The sequence below is a fragment of the Solanum verrucosum genome, unplaced genomic scaffold (genome assembly GCF_900185275.1).
Source record: "Solanum verrucosum unplaced genomic scaffold, falcon-dt-bn FXZP01000031.1, whole genome shotgun sequence".
Classification (NCBI taxonomy): Eukaryota; Viridiplantae; Streptophyta; class Magnoliopsida; order Solanales; family Solanaceae; genus Solanum; species Solanum verrucosum.
The window spans coordinates 362,180-387,721 of record NW_026020194.1 but is presented as its reverse complement, the minus strand read 5'-3'; the positions used below and the strand labels follow the sequence as shown (position 1 = coordinate 387,721).

The 25,542-nt window shown below is 30.2% G+C and overlaps 1 long non-coding RNA gene and 1 other non-coding gene across 2 annotated transcripts; one reads left to right on the top strand and one right to left on the bottom strand.

The window, feature by feature from the left end:
• Positions 1-1,679: 1,679 nt before the first annotated feature.
• Positions 1,680-1,840, bottom strand: LOC125829618 (U1 spliceosomal RNA). The gene has a single exon (XR_007443104.1). It is a non-coding gene; the product is annotated as a U1 spliceosomal RNA (small nuclear RNA).
• An 8,932-nt stretch (positions 1,841-10,772) lies between these two features.
• Positions 10,773-24,449, top strand: LOC125829609 (uncharacterized). Its single transcript, XR_007443103.1, has 4 exons — positions 10,773-10,809; positions 21,395-21,430; positions 21,686-21,711; positions 24,338-24,449. It is a non-coding gene; the product is annotated as an uncharacterized LOC125829609 (long non-coding RNA).
• The last annotated feature ends 1,093 nt before the right edge of the window (positions 24,450-25,542 follow it).

Here is a 25,542-nt window from a genome sequence, read left to right as displayed (position 1 = left end):
GATTTTTGAACCATCTTAAAATGAATAAAATGTTTTTCTAAATGGAAAAAGTTGGTTTGAAATGATTTTCTCCACTATCCCTATCATTTGAGAAATGTTTCTTGACCTGTTAAGTTTGAAAACTTAATACTATTTGAAATGCTTGATAAACTGATTAAGCCTTTGTGTTGTATGTGTTGTGATGCATTCATCCTCATGCAGCATATCATGAGTTATGGAGATATGAGAAAGTAGGGAAATATTATCTTTTTTAGAAAGAAAATATGACATCTACTTATATCTGTAACCACGAGTTAGGTGGCAAGTTGATGAGATATTGAGATTATGAGATTGGTAGATGGACTGCGAGTCCCCTATGAGTCCTTTTCTGGAATTAAATGTTCGGTAAGTTATATACGACATGTTGTGCTACGACCTTGGTACCATCACATCATCCCATCATGTCATCATCTCATTGCATCACATTGGCCAGTCTTGTTAGGTTTTGTAACTTGGTTGTGTGCTGATCTAACTATTATTTGTCCTCTTATGTGTTTACTTTATTCACGTCGTTCTATATAAATCGGTTATGGGACTTTTTCACATGTAGGTGGAAGCATTCAGAGTTTATTTTTAAGTTTGTTTAGTTCTTTATATTGAGTCAACCTAATCTATTGAGTACATGTGGATTGCAGATCCTAGTCAAGGTGAGTCTCGGTGCAGTTGGTTTGATCTAGCAAAATTCTCTCTTTCAAAGTTGTGGTGAGATCCTGCTTTTTGGATCGCCATTAGTTTCCATTTATCATTTAAAGTCTTTAACTTTCCTTTCGAAGACTTGAAATGTATTTCAGATTCTAGAAATGTATTAGATGTTCTTTATACTTATGCTACAGGGTTTTGAGATATTCCTTGTTGTTTTTCTATCGTTTGTGGCCTGACCTCCTTTCGAGAGTCTCGCATGTGTAATTCTTTCAGCTTACACACTATTTTGGGGATTTTCTAGGGGTGTATGCCATCATGACCTCGATTTTTAGGTTGTAACAAACTAATTTGAAAAAGTACTTTATAAATTGTTAAATATTTGCTAAATACAAAAAGTGTTATCTTTTGATAAACATAAAGGATAAAAATTATATAATACATATTTATGAGATTATTTTTAACCTACCCTCAAAATAAACCAAATCTATTCGATATACTTAGTAAATCGCCTGTGACCTATGCGTTTTATAGGTAAACTTCTTTGAGTGCAATTTCTAAGTTGAATGGGACCTATTGCCTGCTAATATATCGTCCCATCATTTTGAATAATATTTTTTCTTTCTTCCCACTTTTTAACCCTTTTATTTATTAATCTTTTAACTCCTCCTAAAGAAAATAGGTGTCATGCATTATAACAAAAATAACTTTTAGCTTTAGCGACAATAAATAGACACAATAATAAAGAGTGTTAAAGTTTTTACCCTCATTAGTTAAGAGTCATTAAATCCAACGTGCTAAAGGTTTTAGAGACATATATAAAAAGTGTTAATTGCTGTTAAAAAAGACATATTACATCAATCATTTTTGATGTAGTGATGTGATGGTATACAGGATAAGTTTAGGCTGAAACTATTCACTATCTGGGGCGGACTCATATGAAGCTGAAGGGCTTATTTGTAAATTCAGATGGGCCAAACAAATTTTGGTCTTAGTATTGGGCAGGGGCCGAGCGAACGCAGGCCCCCTCAGCAACAAATTATGACGTAGGCTCGACCACTTGAGCCGACCTTAGGCAGGCACCCCTCCAAAGTGCAATGGAGGTCACAAGCCTAGGCCATGGGTCTTATTGATCGCCCATTGACCTCGTCCAGGTAAGTATGTTTTCCGATCTGCTCGGCCCATTACTTATACTACAGCTTTTACTCCGCTTTCTCTTAAATGACGATGTGGGACATAATTCATGAGAGATATATCATTCTAATCAGTTTCTCTTCTTTTTTTTCTTTCTATTTAACGGATTGTATCTTTGATTGACCAAGTACTTAATTACACTTTGTTTGAATGGTAGCTATATATATTTCGATAATGTATTGTATCCTATTATTTTGATGAATGTAATATTTGAATAAAGTATCATTCTTCATCGCTACATAGTACCACACATTGATAATTTAAAACAACCTACTTGGTATTTTTCTTAAAAAAAACTCGTAATCTACATGTTTTTAATCTTCAAAATGGTTCAACTTGACCTTGAAAAGTAAAGTATGACATTTATAATTTAGAAAACAGGAGAATAAAGACGAAGAAAAAGAAAAATATCAGCATATTCATCCTTATATTTTTCCAAATTGGTGTATTTAGTTTTTATGGAAGACAAATAACTACAGATTTTAACATTTCTTGCAGAAATATACAAGGGAAAAATGATAAAATGCTTTTATATTTCCAACATATCAGAAGAGAAACTTTAAGTCACAAGCTATAATTTGTTTAAGCATAAAAACTTTCTAAAGTATCTAAATATCTATTACACTTCTTAAAATCCCTAACTGAACTTTTTCCTTGTAAAGCTAAAAACACAGGTACATTATTGGTTCCTAAGTCACAAAGTAAAATTTTGGCATTCTAAAAACCTAAGGAGAAGGAAAACAAATTTTGCACTTCTACAAGCACATACAATACTACTTTACATATAGTAACTTAGCTGGATCTCATATAATGGCCAGTGTTATCAAAGTAGTATATCTCAGTTTTGTTTGGTTCAAAAGTGATTAGGGCGTCATGCGAAAACTTACAATTACAAATCATATGGTTGATAAATCAGACGACAAAAACTTATACAAAAAACATAATATTATTATATGAAAACTAATATAAAAGAAAAATATTAAAACTATTGAGAGAATAAATCTCCCCATAAACTAAACTCTTAAACGTCTACATTGTGGAAACTATTGTGTGCTTGTTATGAGAATATGGATCTTCAATTTATAAGATTCCAGACTTTCCCTCTAAGGAAAGAATAAACCAAATAAGAAATCATGAAAAGTAAAAACAATTATGGTAATGTTTTGTCTTTTCTTTTAGGAAAAAATAAACTTCAAATAAGGTATAAAAATCAGGGCAAAACCCTAACAAGTTTCAATAGAATGTTTTTTTATTTTGGTTTCCCACCCGGTGTTCGGAGCTCATTTGATTTTGAATTGGCATTTTCAATGTGGTTTTCTTCATATTCACAGGAAAATGAAATGGAGAGTCGACTTAGGAGATATTTGAAGAAACCAAGTAAAATTGAAGCAAGAAGAGGTCAATTGGAAGAAAGTGAAACCAGTAGAAGAATGTTCTTAATCCTACTTCGCGAGCTCGAAAGAAATACTCCACCAAAGAAATTCTTAGTTTTCTTACTTTGATTTCTAATTTCGCCTTTAATTAGCAAAGTTATTGGACCTTGTTTCTTTTGATATAATGTACAATCTCTTCTTTACCTATTGATTTGGCAAAAATAACATTTTTAATTACCAACACTCGAGCACAAAGGAGTAGAGAAATAGAAACATATGTTTATATTACCTTCTAACCAACTAAAAATACCTTTGGTGTAATTATGTTTTTAGTCTCATATATATTTTTAAATTTTTTTTTTTAAATCTATAAAAGGAGAATCATAATGTGTAACTTTACCTAAGGATTATTATATATATGAAGAAAATAAATGCATGACACATATTAAACTTGTAAATAAAAGTTCATATCGAATTGTACATGTCTAAAGGTTGTTGAAAGGTCTTTCCAATTAAATTTAATTGACAATTAATTTTTATAAATAAATAAAATGATAAATATACTTGACATTTTAGTAATTCAACTTTTGACTTAAGATTCTTTCCACTTTTAATAGATTGATCTTGTTGACTTATATTACTAAAATCTAAACAAAATAAAGCTTAATTACTCCATTCTCATAATATTTTTAATTTACATTATTTTAATTTGAGGAATTGTTTTTAGTAGGTAACAATTAAGGGTCGAAGTAATTCATAAAGAAACAACAAAAATATCCAAAAGCAAAATTGTCAGCATACCAAGCATTTGAATTTTAACACTATAGAAAGCTACCGTTAATATAGAATGCTTATGTTTAAGAAAACTATTAGGCTTAGTGTTGCATAAATGTAAATGTAACTCTCATTATTATTTGAAAATTGAATTGTTAAATCTCCTATTGAATAAATTGTAGAAAAATAAAAAATGAAACAAAAGGGGTGAAAATGAACAATAAATGTGTGTGTTCGCAACACTATGTTAGATAGACGATAAAATAACACAATCAAAATCTTTCATTCAAAGTAATAATCTTTTAGCAATCTTTATTTAAATTACATGTATTAAAAAAAACATATTGCATAAACTATTCAAGTATTATAAAACTCATCATGTATTAAATAGAAGTTTTGTCAATTAAATAGCACATAAAAGAATAATAACACAAAAACAAAGAAAAAAAATTTCATAACAAATACAAAATGATACGGAATTACATAAAAATATGGGTTGCATACCAAATTTATTTTGGACAATCATACCTTAACTTTAAAATGGAAAAGAAAAACTTAAAACATAAGCTAACATAAAAAAGATCTAAAAGGAATATATAGGTCATATCTTATACTTCTAAGCTAGACACTTAGCTTGAACTATATTGTAAGAAAGCTTCTCTTTTTAATTTTAGAATGAAGCTATCTGTTCTTCTCCTCGGTTAGCTTGTTGACGACATGTATCTATATAATTATCTAGGTAACAGATGATAGAAAAGAAAAGAATATGATAATCTAGGGAGCAATTTACTGGTATTTAAAGTAATATTTGGTTGTCTTTTCACCTAACAAAATTTATTAATGGAGCACATTGAATCATGAAACATAAATTTTATTTTGGTTTCAAAATTCAAAGAGTCACCGAATTGAAAGAGTTTCATACATTATTTTGTCTTCTAGTTTAATTGAATATAACCTAATCAATTATAATTATAATGTCATGACTAAAAAAAAGGGCAAAAAACTTAAGTATACATATTAAGTATCATAATTACGACTATATAGCAACCATTTTTTTTCCACCTAAATAGCATTAGTTTTTTTTCAAAGTTATGTTTTAATAATAATAAAAAAAAAAAATTATAAAAAACACGTTAGATGAGTGCTCCATGATTTACGTCGTTCCCCTTTTTTTCTCAAATTTTTTACCTTCCACTATTTGCTTAGATTGGTTATATATATTCTCTCCTAACAATAAAAGGTTTCTTAACAAAAACAAAAATCTCTTACTACTCATTATGAACACACTTCAATCATGGATTCCAACAATTATTCAATCCTAATTCACCATAAAGGACGTTGGGAAGCATCAGGTAATATTGATAAATCAATATTTGATTAGTGTTTTTTAAAGTGATTTTTCTACGTGGAAAATCATGATCGTTATGTTGGATATGATTTTTTTTTGTTACAATCTAACAAACGACGTTAAAAATGGTGTAATTTTGAATCTTTTAATTAATGGTTTTTGTTGTTGTTGTTCAGCAATTTCGAGTTTTTTTTGGGGGAATTTTTTTCTTGTTGTTTGTTTTCTAGGGTCTGTAGGTTAAGAATAGAAAGTAGTTTTAGTGCTTATGGTTAGTAAATTGCTTAAATAATTGTTTTTAAATATTGAACATGTTGGCCGTACCGTGTGGTGTATTTTTTTTATTTTTAAGGTGTCATTCAGAATGTTAATGATGGTGTGCATACTGATTATATTTAGGTAGATAGTTTGGATTGTTAAGTTATTGGGTGAAAATGATAGTTTTTAATTGGTGTCATTCAGTTTGTTGTTTTTTCGGTACATAATGATGGTGTCATATTAATTCTATTTGTTTGAATATTTTAGATTGGTAAGTTATTTGGTGTAATTGATCGTTTTTATTTACTAAACATAATGGTCTGCCAGTTTGCTTAGATTCTAATTTTTATGGTGTTTTTCATAGTGGTGTTTTTGGTAAATAATGATGGTGTTCATATTTATTCTGCTTGGTAGATCATTTGGATAACTCAAAAAATAACTTAATAGTGTAATTTATGAATTTTGTGGTACATATATTGAATAATTATTGGAGAGAACTCTTTAAACCAGGCTATGTTATTTTAATACATTGAATTGACCAGGCTGATTGTTGAGATTGACTTCAAATATGTTTTGATCTAAAACAGGTAGATATGTTGATTACGATATTGAAGGAGTAATATATGATGCAAACACAAAACATGAAGACTTAATTACTACTATTGTTTTCCAATTAGTTGTGGACACAACAATATTTCATTTAGAACTAAAATATGTCGTGAGTGGACCATCTCCACCAATGAAGATTTATAATGATATGGGTTATTACAAGGAAACAACCAGGCAGACCACCAAGCAACGATCGTAAGAAGGGATTCAACGAAGAAAAATACAAGAGGAATAAAGTCACTTGTAATAAATGTGGTACATCAGGGCATAACAAAAGGACTTGCCCCAAATTTGCTTATCAGAATTAACATTGTTGTATTTCAATTATTATTGTTGATGTTTTCTTCCAACAGTTCTGAATTTTTTTAAGACTGATAAATGCACTTTTATCCAATTTGGTTACTCTTGATTAGTTTATTTGTATTATTGATGATTTAATTGACATATCTTTGATATTCTCATGTTTGGCATACAAGTTTGGTATTATCGTGTTTGTCCTACAGTGTTGCGTTCTAGGTGACTTAAATAAATGCAACATGTTCAAAAAATTTGTGCTGTAACTAATGAGTGAATGTTAGTGTAACATACAAAAAAAAATGTAGCACAATTGGTGTGCTTATTGTGAAATAACACAAATATTGATAAAAATTGAATTGAAAACATTACTTAAGAGTAAATATTTTTTTGTTTGGAACCAAAATTAATACACATCATTAGCGTAAATTTTTTGGTATGATTTTGGAGTAGTACTGAAAAATGTTAACAAAAATGGATGTAGATATTGGCTATCACGTACCGATTTGGTGTACTTCTGGTAAAATTGGCACAAATATTGGTAATAAGTGAGGGGTATATACTAGATGATATTCTGGTATAATATACTAGCCTGAAACATTGACTACACTTAAAGCTAGTTAAAGTGAAAAGTGTGGTTTATATTAGACATCATTAACGTAAGAAATTATGTATAATAATGCTAAAAATGTTAAAAATAATAGTTGTACTATAAATACCCAGCACATACACAATTGGTATAGTTGTGTAAACTAAAATTATAGTAAAAATTGGTGTATATAATGGTTGATATTCTGGTAATTTATACCTTCATGAAACATTGAATATGAAACCACTACTTAAAGTAAAGGATTCTATTTTGAATAAAATGTTGGTATTACATGTCAACATCATACATCGAATCTTTCAACTACTACTTACGTTAAAACATGTAATAATGTTGGTATATAGTGTCTGACATGTTGGTATTATATACCAATCTCACACATAGTTATATTATATATACCAAAACACACATTTTTATTGAAATGTTCTATTATAAACCAAACTCACAATAAGTTCTCACAAAAAATTAACCAACATAATGAACCAAATAGAGGTAGTTAAACTCCAAAATAAACATAATATCCAACAATGATATTCTGATAATGTATACCAACATGAAACATTGAAAATGAAGAATACGGAGAGTTTAGACGTTTGGGAAGGAAATTTCCTAGAAACTATAACTCAACTATGGCTACATCAACTTTATTGGTAACATAAAAAGTTATATCAAAAAAGGAAGAAAATAAATATGATCCCAATAATAATCAATGAAACGTGTAGATATGGGACTATAATAGGAGAGATAATATTGGAAAAATTTAATATCCTAATTATACTTCACATTAAATGCACGTAATAAAAAAGCATGAGAGAGAAAAATTTGAAAAAATAAATAAACTTAAAAATGAAAATCAATTAATTTGCTATGTATGTAATTTAAAAACTATGTTTGTAATTAAATAGAAGTACATTGATATTTTGTTAATTAAAGTCTTAAGTAATATACTTTTGTAATTTTTCCTAAAAAAAATCAAGTGTAGTTGTTGGACTTCATATTCCACCATGATGTAATTAAAATATTAATTTTATTTTGATTTAGTAGAGGAGCAAAATGGTAATCCAACTCTGAAGGTTGGAGCTTCACACTTCATAATATATGATGATAAAATAAAATTAAATACAATATAAATTAATATAATATATATTATGATGATATAAATATTGATTTGATTATGAATTTTGTAATAAAATTTTACTATGCCTCTATTTATAAAATAACAATATAAAATACTAATGATATTATGAACATGACTATTAATATGAAAGAGTAAATTAATGTATGAAATCTGAAAGAAGTTAAAGATGTATTATTAACTTCAAAATTAGTGTATCTTCATATCACAATGAAGAATGTCTATTCATTTATTACTTTAATAAATATTTTTGAATAAATCAATTTAAGTAGAATGACCATTAAGATACATTTACGTGAATTTGGTCTACATAGAACAATTTTCGCAACTTTTTAAACTCTCCATAATTTGGTCATCATGGGTAACTAAAATTGATGATTGATGCCTATTCATTTAATATTTAAAAAATATCATAAACCCAATAAATAACCGTAAAATAAGTTATAGATATTTTATTATTTATTTAACTATATATGTTATTAATAATATTATTGTAGCAACTCAACTTTATAGGATTATTTTGATATTTCAACATTTGACTTTTTTTGTTCCCACTTATAGTAATACTAGATATTAGGTTCCCGCGCCAGCGCGGGCCCAATATATATTACTTCCTCCGTCTCATTTTATGTGAGATAGTTTGATTCGCCACGGAGTTTAAAAAAGAAATGAAGACTTTTAAAACTTGTGATCCAAAATGAATGATATAAATTTATATGACTGTAAATTATTTCATCAAGGGTAAAATAAATATTTTATAATCAAATTGCTACTTAATATAGAAATGTGACATTCTTTTGGGATTGACTAAAAAGGAAAGTAAGTAACATAAATTGGAAGTAGTTCTTTGTTTCAATTTATGTGACACCGATGAAATTTGGAGAGTTATATAATTTTTTGTATGTGATTTTGTTAAATATATTTTGAAGTTGTTAATTTATTGTGATTTATAGCACTTCTTATATCATTTTCAAATAATATATATTACTCTTTCTGTTCCATTTTATGTGACGTAGGTACTTTTACGAAACTCAACTAAATTTCTTATATGATTCTTAAATATTTTTATTTGTTATTTTACTTTAATTTACGGTACTTTTTATGTTATTTTCAAACAAACTTCTTTTGTTTCAATATGGAATTAAAGAGTCAATAAAATTTCTTTTATGATTTTTAATTATGTTTTTTTTAATATCTTATATTATTACATTGTGATTTTAAGTACTTTTTATGTAATTTTTAAATCTAGAACAAATTAAAATAAAAACAAGGACAAATTTAAATGAAGAAAGTACTAAAATTTTCAAATAATCATATTTCTATATTAAAATGTTAAAAATTTTAAAACTCCACATATATGCAGAAAATCATATACGGAAGACAAAATAATTTTTAAAATATATATTAAAGCTCTTTCTAATAATATCACATATTTATTCTATTTTTCAAATAATATATATTTCTCACTCAATCTCAATTACGCAGTACATATGAAATTTCGAGAGTTAATTAAATTTTTAGTACTATTTTAAACTATATTTTAGTACTATTTATATAATTTTCAAATAATATATGTTACTCACTCTATTATATTATGCAATACATGTGAAATTTCAAGAATTAACCAAATTTTAAATATTTTAAATTGATTTTTAGTACTATTTTTGTAGTAAATAGAGAAAGATGAAGAAGAAGGGCAAATCGGTCAATTGACTGACTGACCCTAAGCTCCTAAACATTCTCACTTCTAAATGCAAGCACGGGCACAATATCCGTTAAATTGTTAATTGTTATGATTTATAATATTTTTTACATTATTTTCAAATAATATATGTTATCTATTTTTAAGTACTTTAAGTTGTGATTAATAATATTCTTAACGTAATTTCAAATAATATATGTTACTCCATTTGTCCCAATTTATGTGACAATGTGAAATTTTGAGAGTTAATATGTTTTTCAAATATTGTAAGTTGTTAACTATTGTGGTTTATGGTATTCTTAATGTAATTTTTCAAATAATATATGTTATTCCCTTCGTCTTAATTAACAATTCGCGTAAAATTTCGAGAGTTGATCGAATTTGTAATATTTTAAATTTATTTTTTAGTACTATTTAAAAAGGAAAAAAAATAAAATATAATGAAAGAAGAGTGTATAAAAGTAGGTGGGCCATGTTTGTGATAGGCCAATGAAGCGTGTGCTTATTCACTCTTCTTATATAGTAAAGTAATATATGATGATGATATGATAACTTTTTTTGTTCTCACTTATAATAATATATGATGATATGATATACGTATATATAGTTGAAAATTTGTATCCACTTCAATTTTATATTCATAAACTATACGCTTTTATTTGTGGGAGAGGTTTAGCCATCTCTTTGGATGAGATTTTGCCTACCTAATCAATATATATAAATTTGTATCTAATTCAATTCTATATTCATAAACTAAAGCGTAATCTTAGGCGTTGCTAAACAAAATTGAAAATATGGAGAAATTCATTGTCATTGTAGATATGTCCAACAGGTTCCAAGGTCAATCCCCCATTTCATGTGCAAAACATGTTGAAGGTAAAAACTTTTTAGAGAGTACAAATTCATATTTTCTCAATCTCAATTTATGCTACATTGCTTGAATTTCAAGACAAATAAATTTTACACTTTTTCATATATTTTTTTAAATATTTTAAATTGTTAATTATTATGATTTATAATGCTTTTTAACATAATTTTTTATATAAATTTAATTTTTAAAAAGTGAGAAAAATCTATATCCGAATTCATAACTAAAATTAAAAAGTTTGACTCTTTGAAAATTATGCATAAACATAATGTATTAATTCAACAGAACTACGTATGGGCGTAAGTTTCCTCCTTCTATTTATCTTTTCGGAGCTTGGAGGCTATTCAATTTAGTATCACTAAGGCTGAAAGCAGGCAACTTAAATTTTACTACAATCACAACTCCGTGGCAAACGATCGAGTCGAGTCGAATATGAGTCGATCAAAAAGCAAAAAGCAAAAAGCAGAACAGAGAGGTAAATTACAAAGCTAAGAAAAAATTGCATAACAGAGACAAAAAAACAATGCAGAATAATTAAAGAAGTATAAAATAGAGGGGGGAAATGCACAACAGAGACAAAACACATAGCAGAATCACCCTAACGATGCTTGTATTAACCAAACTTTATGTAAAGGAATTAAATTTTAAGCAATTAAATACCTGATTGTCAAGAACTAGTGAGACGACTCATCAAACGTTGCATTCGGCTGTAATCTTGTTATCTCCTGTATTCAGATTAGCAAACCAGAAATAATAAAAGATGAAAAGAAAAACACAAAGAACTATCCGAGTCCACAGAACCCACTGTGTGTCCTTAAGAAATTTAATCCCCTCAAGTACCCGAGGTTGCAGATTAATTCCTCCCAAGATAAAACGGATTAACCATTAAAGAAGTAGCGGTACCTCAAACTTCGATAATTTCAACGAACTCAAAATGACAGCAACGAATCACACACACAAACACGATCGATCGATTTTGTTTTGTAAGAAATGTATGCAAAGAAGGGAAGAATTCGATGCAGAAAAATGAGAGAAAACCTCTCAATTTATAGCCAACAAAGGGTAAAGGTCACAACCCTTTGGAAAGAAGACAACCTTTCAGAAAGGTCACAACACTTTGGAAAAGGCACAACCTTTCAAATGGTCACAACTCTTTAGAAAGGACACAACCTTTCATAAAGGTCACAACCCTTCGGCTTAGTCACAACCCTTCAGGAGAGTCACAACCCTTCATTTCCTGTTCACACCTTTAAAACCCAACAAATCCAACATATGAAAACCAAATGCGAGATCACTAAACCAATATTCAAATTTTCAACAAAATTGACATTAAGCAGAGGAAAAGTATACTAACTTGCAACTTCACATCTACAACGCAACATAAAACATAAAGAGGGAGGTTATAAGTACTCACGAAATAGTACAAGAAATTAGAAAAACTTACAGTTATATATCTTCTGTTTGATATTTTCAGCCTCCATGAAATAATCAGATGCCCCATAAATTCCTTGTATCTGATAAATTTAAAGGTTAAAACTCATCACTAGTTTTGCAGAGCCCCAACATATTTGGCTTTATCAAAAGATCTAGTTGGATACATTCTTTCAAGAATTTAGAAGCCCCCATCAAAACAAGTTACACAGCTTAGGATGTTAGAAAATACAATAAAGCACAAGAGTTTTTGATTAGGTAACAATTTCATTGATCACAAGGTCAAAGTTGATTGTATACAAAAAATATATCAAGGAGAAAACAACATACAAAAAAGACACCCAAAATCCTCTAAACAATACTAAATAAGGAAGCAAATTTTACTCCTTTATCAATATCAAGTCACATTAGAGCCACTAAATTTCATACGAAACCAAAACAATTAAGCAAGATGGTCAGGATCTTGTTAGCAACTACAGAAATAGACTATAATAACATGAAAATGATTTAACTTATACACTGACATCATGTAACTTAGGCAACAAATATATTCAAAGGTGTTTTTGCTCAACTGATTTGTTTAAGCAAGGTAGACATGAATGCTCTTATAGCAGTCTAATCCTTTTCAACAATAATAAGTTCAATTCTAAATGCATAATTCTTCATTCGACTATGAAATTTTCAACTACTCATTCCACACAGTATTTAAGTCCTCATTTGATGTTATTCATAATATCAAATCCACCACCTCTATAAAAATGACCCAACAACTTTTCACAAAACTCAAATCTAAATCTGAAGGAAATAAAATTACCCAAGGTAATAATATATGCACAAGTAAAAGACCCAACAATGGTTATATAAAAGAGACTTATTAATCTACAAATAGTAGGTAGGAGACTTTATTCAATAACTCTTGTATTTTTGTACATTGAGTATATCTCTCTACTACTTGAATGTATCTCTCTACTACATTGAATATATGTAATAAGACACCCCTATTTATAATACTAACAACCAAAGTAAACTAGGACTAGAACTAACAAATCCTAATTAAACATAAATAAAGTAAATACCATAAATAACAAATCCTAATTAAACATAAATAAAGTAAATACCATAAATAACAAATCCTAAACTATTAAGGAATTCTAAACTACTTAGGAATCCTACTCTTCGTTTATTTCCTACATAGCCTCTCTTAAACCAAGATCTACAAATATGACCATGCATAGCCTCTTCTTCAACTTTATGAACAACTCCAATTTTAATGGCTTTGTGAAAATATCAACAACTTGTTCTTCGGTCTTGCAATATTCAATCATTATCTCTTTATCATGGACCAAGTCACGAATGAAGTGTCATTTGATGTCAATGGGTTTGCTACGGCCATGAAAAACTGGATTCTTTGTTAACGCAATTGCAGACTTGCTATAACAAAATATTTTTGTAGGACTATCTTGCTTGTGTTGAAGAAATCGAAGCATCCTTGTCAACCATAATGCTTGTGTAGCACTACTTGTTGCAGTCATATACTCTGTTTCAGCAGTTCATAAAGCAACAACTTGTTGTTTCTTTGAAGACCATGAAAATACACCAGATCCCAAATAAAATGCATAGCCCAGAAGTACTTTTTCTTTGCATCATATCACTAGCCCAATCACTATCAGTAAATCCAACAAGATTACTATCATTAGTATTTGAATAAAATATGTCATTAGAGTGTGTACCTTAAATATATCTCAAAATTCTCTTGATGGCTTGCAAGTGAGATTGACACGAAAACTCCATAAATCTACTATTTAATCCAACTCCATAAGTAATATCATGCCTTGTAGAAGTCAAGTATCTTAGACTCCCAACCAATTTTCTAAATTATGTAGCATCAACAAAATCGTGTGTGCCATCTTTGGTCAACTTCAATCTCTCTTTAGACGAATTCAAGATCAATTTGACTTTCTTCATATTTAATATTTTAAAAAATATCAGCATCATTATTTTTTCTTTTCTTGTATTCTTGAATAACCATTATTGCCTTAAAATCATCTGCTTCTCCAATAGATTTGTAGTTGGTCTTGCATGTCCATTCGACTTCAGTTGATCGTGTATGTGGTATCACTACAAAAAAAATCAATATTTAGCGACAAATTCTAGCAACGAACAAATTTTTGTCGCTAAATAACGACGGATTAGCTGCAAATTTACAATTACGTCACTAAAAAAAACTAAAAGTAAATGAACATCATATGTAGTGATGGACTAGTGACGAAATATCAAATTTGTTGCTAAATTTGGCGCCAATTTTACGCGCCATATATTTAACTACAAAATTAGCAATAAATGGATGGCGATATAATTAATTAGAATTGTTATACGCCATTTTAATCAGGTCAAAATAGTGTACACATTTTGGTGATTCCTAAATTAATTATCTAAGTAAAGGAGTCGCCACCTAATTATTACGGTGAATTAGGGCACCTAAAATTAATTAAAGTCTTTGTCTAAATTTAACTCCATTTTAAGATCTTACTAAACATGAGATTCTAGGTACATGTTCAATTAATCTAATGGAAAGGAATGAGGCATCCTGTAACACCCCGGAATTTAGTGAGTTGAACTAGCTAATGGGTTCTAGTGCCTTTTGTAAGAGGTTTGGAGTGTCGTATGAAGATTAGAGATTGTAAAAATGATTTTCGTACTTATAATAGGGGTTTAAGGGTTAGGGTGTCAAGGTACGACCCCCCAAGGGGTCCTTGAGGAGGACCTCAAGACAGCCCAAAAAGCTATTTTTTGGCAACAACCTACGCCTGGCCACCTACTGGCCATAGGTGGATCCACGCCCCGTAGTTTGGGGTCGTGGATCAAGGCTGGGGTTGGCCTGCAAGTCCTTAGCCTCAGGTGCAAACCACGACGGTGCAACACCATCCGTCACCCTACCTACGGTCCGTAGGTGGGGGTCCGTAGGTCCTAGCAGTTTTTGGACTTGAAGTTGTGACATATGTTCCCTTCATGTATAGCTTGGCTTATTAGGATAAGACCAAGGTTGATAGCTTGGGATGAAGGATCTATACTCTCGTAAGGGATAGCTTAACTTAGCATTGTAGAATGCATGTCATGGTAGCATGAGTTAGTAGTAGTCATGGTAGCCTAGGATTGAGGATTTACACTCTCATATGGGTAGCTTGAACTAGCATTGTTAGGATACCTTCATGGTAGCTTGACTTGGTTTGGCCAAGACCATTTCATAGTAGCTTTGGGATAGATGACTTATACTCTCCTAAAGGTAGCTTAAGATTGAGGATCCATACTCTCCTAAGGATAGCTTGACCTTGCATTGTAAGATGCATGTCAAGGGTAGCTTGAATTAGGTTAGTCATAGTATATAGCTTGGGATTGAGGACTCATACTCTCCTAAGGATAGCTTAAGATTGAGAATCATACTCTCCTAAGGATAGCTTGCATTGTACTATGGTATACTTGTAAGGGTAGCATGACTTAGTTGGTTTAAGACTATTTCATGGTAGCTAGGATAGGACACTTGTACCTTTCCTAGGGTAGCTTGGACTTGCATGATAGTGTGTCTTCCAAGGTAGTTAGCTTAGCTTAACCTAGTTATCTTAGTAAGATGATAGCATGGTCTAGCCTATTAGGGGGTTATTCCTTGGTAGCCTTGAAGAGGTATATAGAATAGAGGGATTAGTCCTCAATTAGTGAACATTTATGATAGTCTAAAGGAGTACTTTGTGTGGGAAGTAGTATGGGATGCTATCCATACATGGCACAAGTATGACTTGAGGCTAGTTGTGAAGGGTTCCCTTAAGTAGTATGACTTAGCTTGGGTTGTTGCCATAGTTTCCTTCCAAGATATGATTGACTAAGGTGGTAGTTCCCCTGTCTATAGGAAGTAAGCTAATAGTAAGACCAAAAGGAGGGTGAGTATGACTAAGATGACTTCAAGGCTACGCTTAGTGTGAAGGGTAGTATGGATGTCTTTCATGCATTGCACAAGTGTGTCTTGAGGTTACTTAGGAGTATAGTACCCTTATGGTAAAAATGACCAAGAGTCTATTATGCTTATATGATTATGAGTTGTCTCCTATGCTCATTAACTATGTCTTATGTTGACTTATGTTTATATGAGGCTTATGTTGGAGACCATGCTATGACTATGATGATTATGTTATGACTATGTTATTATCTCTTATGCTTATGTCTTATGTTGACTAACCATTTTGAGATGCTCTTATGATGTTGTGCTAGCTTTCATACTTGGTACATTTTGTACTAACGCATATTGCCTACATTCTAATCAAATGTAGAGTTGAGGAGATTGAGTTGCTTTGAAGGCTAGGTTTCCAAGGATCTAGAAGAGTTGAAGAATTGGTGAGTCCTCATAGTTTCGAGGACAAACCCTTATTTCCTTTATGTCATTTCTTTATCTTTTTAGACTTTGTATGGGCTGCGTCCCAAGAGTTTTATTCAAGAGTTATGTTAGATGGTTTGAGACAAAGGTTTTAGTAAAGACTTCCGCTTGCTTGTATGAAATATGACTTCAATTGTAAAAGTTTTAAATTGTTCCGTATTTTGTTTCTATTACCTATGTTATGATGCTAAGGGCTTATATGAGACCCTTCGGGGTCAAGTATGCCATGTTACGTCTAGGGGGTACCCCTGAGTCGTGACACATCCTTTAAGATCCATTAAAATTGAGTCCAAAGAGTCGTTTGATTTTTGTCGAATTTGACAGAGATATGGCTTCAGATAATCACCCAAAATAGTGAGATTTATTTGAAATTTGAAGAAAGTTGCTTCATTTTGAAACACGGAACAAGAAGGTCTTCTTTGGACGTCTGAAAAAAGGACAAACCTTAGCTCAAAATGGAGTGAGGAAAGATGTCCATGGTTGCACCATATTGGAACTTTGCTTAAAAGAGGAAAAGAGAGGAGACAGGGACATGTAGTGAGAATAAAACCCTAGAATAATAGTGAGAAAGAACCTTGGACTGCTTTGGCAATTGGGCTAATAATTGGGTATAAATCTGATAACCTTTTCCCCTTTCTTTAATTAATTCTTTTGGGGTTCTAATTAATAACTGGTACAAAAAGTTTTAGCAAGTAAGAAACTTGAAATAAAATAATGACTAACAACAATCTATTTTAAAGAAAACGACAATAAAGTAATAGTAGTAAAGTTTTGATAATAAAATATATAATTTTAAAATAATGAAAATGATAATAGAAAGATGATAATCATAAAAATAATAAAAGCTAAAGTAATAATTATGATGTAATAGTAATAAATGTAAAATAGTAGAAGCGAAAAAATAAATTAGAGAAAAGGAGAGACAAAATTGGGTGTCTAACAAGAATATTGCGACCAAATTAGCGACGAAATATTCATCGCTAGGCCTTTTAATATATATCTAACTCTTGTATTCACGGTTGCTATAAAAAAAATTAAATCATAGCTATTATTCTAGGTGAAACGTGACAAACTTGACTGATTATTTAGTGTCTATTTATATTTGCCCTTTTGGAGAGAAACTAATATGGTATTGTTTTATTGCTTCCAAATAACATCTTATTGATATTGATTGATCATATTATGCTCTTTCATTTTATTTTTTTTGTGGTTAAAAAGTTTGTACAATAAAAAAATTAAGTGGACATAAAATATCAGATTGACGTTTTCTCAATTGCCGCAATTTTTTTTTTTCTTATTTTGGTAATTAAGATACTTCATTTTTTGTTTTGGATTTCATGTTGTTTTCTCATAAAAGGAGGGGCGATTATTGAGTTTAGGGGGAGAACTCTTGTGTCGATCAGAGAATACTACAACAAAGAAGGCAAGGAGTCACCTACTACTAAAGGTATAATCATTTTATTAGATTTTTTTATTAGAAATGAAGTCTCTGTTAATCCCCCCAACATGTATGTTTTTTTTATTTAAACATCTTTTTATACCTAAAAAATTGAAAAACTTTACTGAAAAATAATAGAAATTCCTTAAATGAATTTTGTAGATTTGGAACAGACAGACCTCATCCAGTGTAAGAGTTATCCCAATCATTCATGTATGATCTCATCACAGAGTTATCCCAAATCTGCATGACCTTTTCCCCTTTCTTTAATTAATTCTTTTGGGGTTCTAATTAATAACTAGTACAAAAAGTTTTAGCAAGTAAGAAACTTGAAATAAAATAATGACTAACAACAATCTATTTTAAAGAAAACGACAATAAAGTAATAGTAGTAAAGTTTTGATAATAAAATATATAATTTTAAAATAATGAAAATGATAATAGAAAGATGATAATCATAAAAATAATAAAAGCTAAAGTAATAATTATGATGTAATAGTAATAAATGTAAAATAGTAGAAGCGAAAAAATAAATTAGAAAAAAGGAGAGACAAAATTGGGTGTCAACAAGAATATTGCGACCAAATTAGCGACAAAATATTCATCGCTAGGCCTTTTAATATATATCTAACTCTTGTATGCACGGTTGCTATAAAAAAATTAAATCATAGCTATTATTCTAGGTGAAACGTGACAAACTTGACTGATTATTTAGTGTCTATTTATATTTGCCCTTTTGGAGAGAAACTAATATGGTATTGTTTTATTGCTTCCAAATAACATCTTATTGATATTGATTGATCATATTATGCTCTTTCATTTTATTTTTTTTGTAGTTAAAAAGTTTGTGCAATAAAAAAAATAAGTGGACATAAAATATCAGATTGACGTTTTCTCAATTGCCGCAATTTTTTTTTCTTATTTTGGTAATTAAGATACTTCATTTTTGTTTTGGATTTCATGTTGTTTTCTCATAAAAGGAGGGGCGATTAATGAGTTTAGGGGGAGAACTCTTGTGTCGATCAGAGAATACTACAACAAAGAAGGCAAGGAGTCACCTACTGCTAAAGGTAATAATCATTTTATTAGAAATGAAGTCTCTGTTAATCCTCCCAACATGTATGTTTTTTTATTTAAACATCTTTTAAATACCTAAAAAATTGAAAAACTTTACTGAAAATAATAGAAATTCTTTAAATGAATTTTGTAGATTTGGAACAGACAGACATCATCCAGTGTAAGAGTTATCCCAATCATTCATATATGTATGATCTCATCACTTTTCTAAAGTTATTTATATTCAACTAGTTTTTCAATACTTGTGACTGTCCATATATTTCAATTTTTTTGCCTCTACAATCTAAAGTTGTTTGACTATTTCACAATTAGAAAATAATGATATTGAAAGCACTAGAATCTCTTTTGAAATTTAAAAAGGTATTTTAGATTATTTTCTTTAGCATCTATATTAGTTTTGGACACCAATCTAATGGAAATTGTTTAGGCTATAGGATTGAACACACCTTCACTGGAGAGAAGCAGCTAATTAAACATATATGGAAACCCATTGGAGGACCTCAACCATAATCGGACAGATATTCAGCCAATGAAAGTACACAAACTCCTACAAATGGCTCCGGTACTGATGATATGTTGGAAAATTTTGAAGGAATGGACAACATGCATTTTTGGTGACCAAAGGAAAGGAAGATGTTTCATAACAAAATGGAATATCGTACCCTTTAATTTGGAACATCCAAGCTACTCTCCAAACTACCTATCCCAAACTATAACATTAATACTGGAAACTGGTCATCCATTTAATTTGTAGCAATATTGAAATGCTAAAACCTAAGGTAGCTATCCCAACGGGTCATTTGGCAGAAACTAGAGATGGGGAACTACAACATATATCAATATTGATGGAAGCTATATGCAGAATGATAGTGCTATGATTGGTGGCATCTTCAGAGATAGCAATGGAGATTTGATCTTTGCCTTCTCATGGAGTATTCAGAGCACACAAGCTCCATTTACACAGAACCACATCAAAACCAAACCAAATAGTAAAATCAAAACTAAATCAAATAGTATCGATTTTCTTAAGTTAAAAGCATTTGTTACGTCAATATAGATCTAAATAAACCCCAAAAATTCAAATTTCTAAATCAATATTTAGAAATTTGAATTTTTGGGGTTTATTTAGATCTATATTGACGTAACAAATGCTTTTAACTTGGTGATAGCTTTTAAAAAATAATCCTTTAAAAAAAGTATATATATAAATATATATATATATACTTGTTTTGATTTGATACAAAAAACTGTACTATGTATTAAAGAGAACTATGTATATAATATAAATATATTACTTAATGTATAAAAATAAATTTTATATGCAATATAGATGTATTATAAGTGTCTTAAAATGTATTAGGTTTGTTTTGTAAAAAATCTATATTATGTATTAAAAGTGAATTATATAAATGTATTAAAATCATATAGCTATAAATGATAAATATTTTTTAAAATATGATATCTTTATGTGAGTTTCTCTATTCAAGGATTCCCTTGCCAAGCCCAAACATAATAACAATAAGAACAACATACATAATGAAATTGGGGGAAGATAATGTGTACGCAGCTTTATTCTACTCTATAGGTTAGAGAGACTGTTTTCGATAGACCATTATCTCAACTCTCAAGTAAGCATATCAAACAAGTAGGAAAAGAAAATATAATAAAGAATATCAATAACAACAATAAATATACCATAAATTTTATAATTAAAAAAAAAATCCAAGTGTGAACATGCCTATTTTTTTGGAGTCATACTTGCAATGCGTAAAAATTATAAGTTTATCTATTTCAAAATAATTTTATAAATGCGATGTCTGAAATTTCTTTAGACATAAATGGATTTTCACTAAGTGTTATTGTTATGGTAATAAATTATTATGTTTTCCCAATAGTACAATCACCCCACAGTGCATGTATCATGACTAAACAACTTACATCGTTAGGGAAACAATAAAATAATTCTTACAAAAAAATAATAAATGAAAGTAATTAAATATAAATTGATTAGGTAGACAAAATCTCATCCAAAGCGATTGCTAAACCTCTACCACAAATAAAATCATATAGTTTATGGATAAAAAAATTCAACTATATATTCATAAAGCTTAATATTAGGCATTGGCAAACAAAATTAAAAATATGGAGAGATTTATTGCCATTGTAGATATGTCCAACAGGTTCCAAGGTCAATCCCTCACTTCATGTGCAAAACATGTTAATGGTAAAAATTCATATTTTCTCCATTTCAATTTATCTGACAGTGCTCGAATTTTAAACTTTTGACCTTAATTTTTCAAACAAGTTTTTAAATATTTTGGATTGTATGATTTGTATAATACTTTTCACATAATTTCTATATTAAAATTAAGAAGTTTGACTTTCGAAATTAAGTGTAAATTAGGACAGAGGAATAAGTATAACTTAAATCCTTTAATAGCTCTGAATTTTAATGTATTAATTCAACTTAACATTTCAGGTAATGTTGCAGAACAAAGTGTGGGTGTAAGTTTCCTCCTCCTTCAATTTATCTAATATGTTGTATAAAAGAGAAAAAGATTTAAATTTTCCTTTATGGTTTTTTTTTTAAAAAAAAATAATTGTTTACTTTAACCATTTGTTATATTGTTGATTCATATATACTCTTGTCGTTAGCAAATTATTTCATATCTATCTTTGAAACAAATAGATCTCTAACGTGTAATGAGTGGACTCATTTCTCAATATTTTAGAGAAAAATGGTCAAAATTTACTATTCAACTTTAGAGTATAGTTTAAAATTACCCTCATGTTATGAATTAGCTCTATAAGGGATCACAAAAAATTATGCGACAATAAATCATTTTACTGAAGATAAAATAAGAAATTTAGAGTGTGCTTGATTTGAAGGAGAATATTTTTTTTGAAAAATATTTTTGTGGAAAACAAGTATATTTTTTACTTATTTCTAGTGTTTGGTAAGTCAGCCAAAAAAAATGTTATCTCAAATGCATTTTGTAATGGTCAAGGGATAGAGGTTGGAGGCATTGGGTACATGGGAAGATACTGTCACGACCCAGCCACCGTGATTGGCACCCACACTAACCCTCCTGTGGGAGAACTATTACTACAACCCAACTAAGCAACTTAACGAAAAACTAAACATTTAAAGATACTGAAGCAGGTTTAAATGATAGATAGAAACGGAGTTCCCATAAACTCCAAAGGTTTTAAATAAACAATTAAACAAACTATTGCGGAAGTCAACCCCTAGAACCTAAAAGTCATTGTATCAAAACTCTACCAATCAACAAGTCTAAGGAAAGGGTGTGCAACCCCGAAACTAAACATATGAATAAATCTAACTATAAGAATGGACTAAACAATAAAGGACCCATGGCAGCCTGGAAGAACTGGCTCATCCTTGAATTCGGTCTCGATCAGTGATCTCCTAACTGAGGTATGTCAGTAGCCGCCTGAATATGCCTTGTACTCAACAAAGAACGAGCAAATGCAGTATCAGTACACAACCACAGTGTACTGGTAGGATCACGCGGCTACTCCAGTAAACGAAATACAAGCAGGAAATTACAACACAATAAACACACATATACAGATTACATAGTTCAATTATCTTTTCAGGAGCAACACATAATTTTCCAATATCAATAACATGTAGACATGAACATAATAATCACAAGTGGTTCTCTCATGGAACCCATACCCAAACTGTTAGTGTGTCGAAACGTGACACCCGATCCAATGTATGTGTCCAAACGTAACACATGATCCAACGTATGTGTCAGAATGTGACACCCGATCCAATGTATGTGTCGGAACGTGACACTTAATCCAATCAGCACAACCACAATCACAACCACACTATAATGAATAATACATATAGTCACAGGGTCAAGTAGCAGCGAATGACATGTAGTTGTTCGCACATAATCATTTCATTAGATTCGATTCACATGCACGATTCACATACACACATGCATACAATGAAGCAAGTATCCTGCATATATCACACAAACAGGAAATCGAATCATTACCTACCTCGAAACCAAGCTTGAATCTTCCTAAGACACTTGAGCCTTCCTTTTCCAGATTTTTTCCGCTTGTTCTTGGTCTAAACACAAGTAATTAACGTAAGGATCAATAAACAAGGCCTAATTTACCCGGATTATAATCAAACTATCAATCCAAGGACAATCCCAAGATCCTAATATTCAACTAGGACTTTTCCCACCATCAACTTCAGGCCAAAACCCTCTCCCAACGATAATTACCCAAGATTCTAAGTCCTAGGAATCAAAATACTGATTACGGGAGTAATTTCCTTACCTTTTGCACTAGAAGGCATGGAAAGCTATCGAGAATCTCCCTGGGTCGTCTCCTAGCTCTCAAGAATGAAGTTTTGCAGAAAATAATGAATTTGAAGTTTTTTTCGACTTAAGTTCGTGACTGGCCTGCCACAGCGTCCCCGCCCTGGCGGAATTTATCCCGCCCCGACGGCTTACACGGAGACAAAAACTTGGAATTTGAGTTCCAAGCTCCCATTTCGCAACACATCTTCAAACCGGGATGTTCTAAAACTACTCTTTCACACCATGATCAGTTTCAGGAGTTCTACTTGCCCGAATTTAATTCCGTAAAGTTGTACAGGCTCCTTAATGTCTTGGTTATCTACTTACGTGATCAAATTCATAATTAAACCCCCCATTCATTACCATATTTCCCTAACCCCACCTGACTTAGATTTCATCCAAGATTGGCTAGGTTAGAAATTTTCAAGTCACTATCAAAAGTTTTCTGGCCTAAATTCTTTCCCCATTGGCTTTTGCATAACGACGAAAATAGGTAGTTACAATAGATACCAATTTGCCCATTACTCGTCCCCGAGTGATATACTTGGAAAAATTGGCTAAGGTAAGAGTAGAGTAGTACCTTATGTCATAAAAATTGATAATAATAATATGTCATAAAAATTGATATCTAAGGTAAAATTATGTCATAAATTGGCTAAGGTAAAATTATGTCATAAAAATTGATAATAATATGTCTAAGATGTATGGATAAAAAAAACACATTTTTTTTCATGCAATATAATTTTGTAGCTAATAAAGATCATTTTCTTGAAATATTACAGGGAAATGAAACAGGAAACACACAAGGACCAGTGTTACATGAAACAAGAGCTAAAACAGCAACACCTCCAGTGAAACCAGCTTCTCCTAAGACTGGTTGAATTATTAATTACTCATATCGTCCTGATTTATGTTATGTAATTTGACTTATTATGAAATTTAATAAATAAAGAAAAATCTATAAATAAAGTTTTCTTAAATGGAGTGGTTGAAATAAATCTACAAATATAAACATTGAGTTTGTTATATTCTGAAAAAGTTTGCTTGCATTTTTCTCAATTTATATACCTATAGTATTTGTTTCTAAAGAAAATTCGATTCTTCCATACTTTAACATTTTTTTTCTTCATTATATTGTCCAATTTTTGTAACAAAAGCAGTGTATATAAATATAAAACTAGCCATTCGAGACACCAAGACTCTTTTTCCCACTTGGCACCGGTGTTCAGTAGCGACATTGGAGACCGATTAAATTTGAAGTTCCTTAATAAAGGTGACTCCGTATTCAAAGAAACACAAACTTGAAATATCTTAATTAAAGATAAAAGAGTATTTGTCACTCCACCGCAAACTTTATTCACCCAGGCTCGAAGGTCCCACGGTGCATATACATTCCCCCAGCCCCATTCCCATGCAATTCCAAAACCACAATCACTTTCGCTAACAAAGCAATTCATTGAATATGAATTGTGGTAAACGGATAAGTACTATATTTTATATTTAATTAGAAATTAGAAATTAGAAATTTGAATTCTTTAATATATAAAATATTTTGATACAAATTTAAATTTAATCGAATATGGATAAAAAAAAACAAAGCACATCATCTAATGTAGAGGCAGAGCCAATTAAAAATTATACAATTTATATATAACTAAATTATTTTTTATATTTATATAGTAAATGTCAAATCCTTTTTAATTACTCATTCATTTATTTACTTATGTTAAATCTCCTTAGTGAAAATTGTGACCGTGACCCCGTTTCTATATACTCTCCAACCAATACTTTCTTTTTAGCCTTTAGTTATTTCACCATCTAATATTTCTCTCTGATAGAGTCGTCCTTGTCATTTATCGATCCACACAATTCTTTCTCATTTGAAAATAAAGTTAAAGAAGCATTGAACATCCACGTCTTCTCTACTTTTCTCATCCAATAACTATACAACACCTTACACCAGACATACCTTTTCTTAGACGTGGAC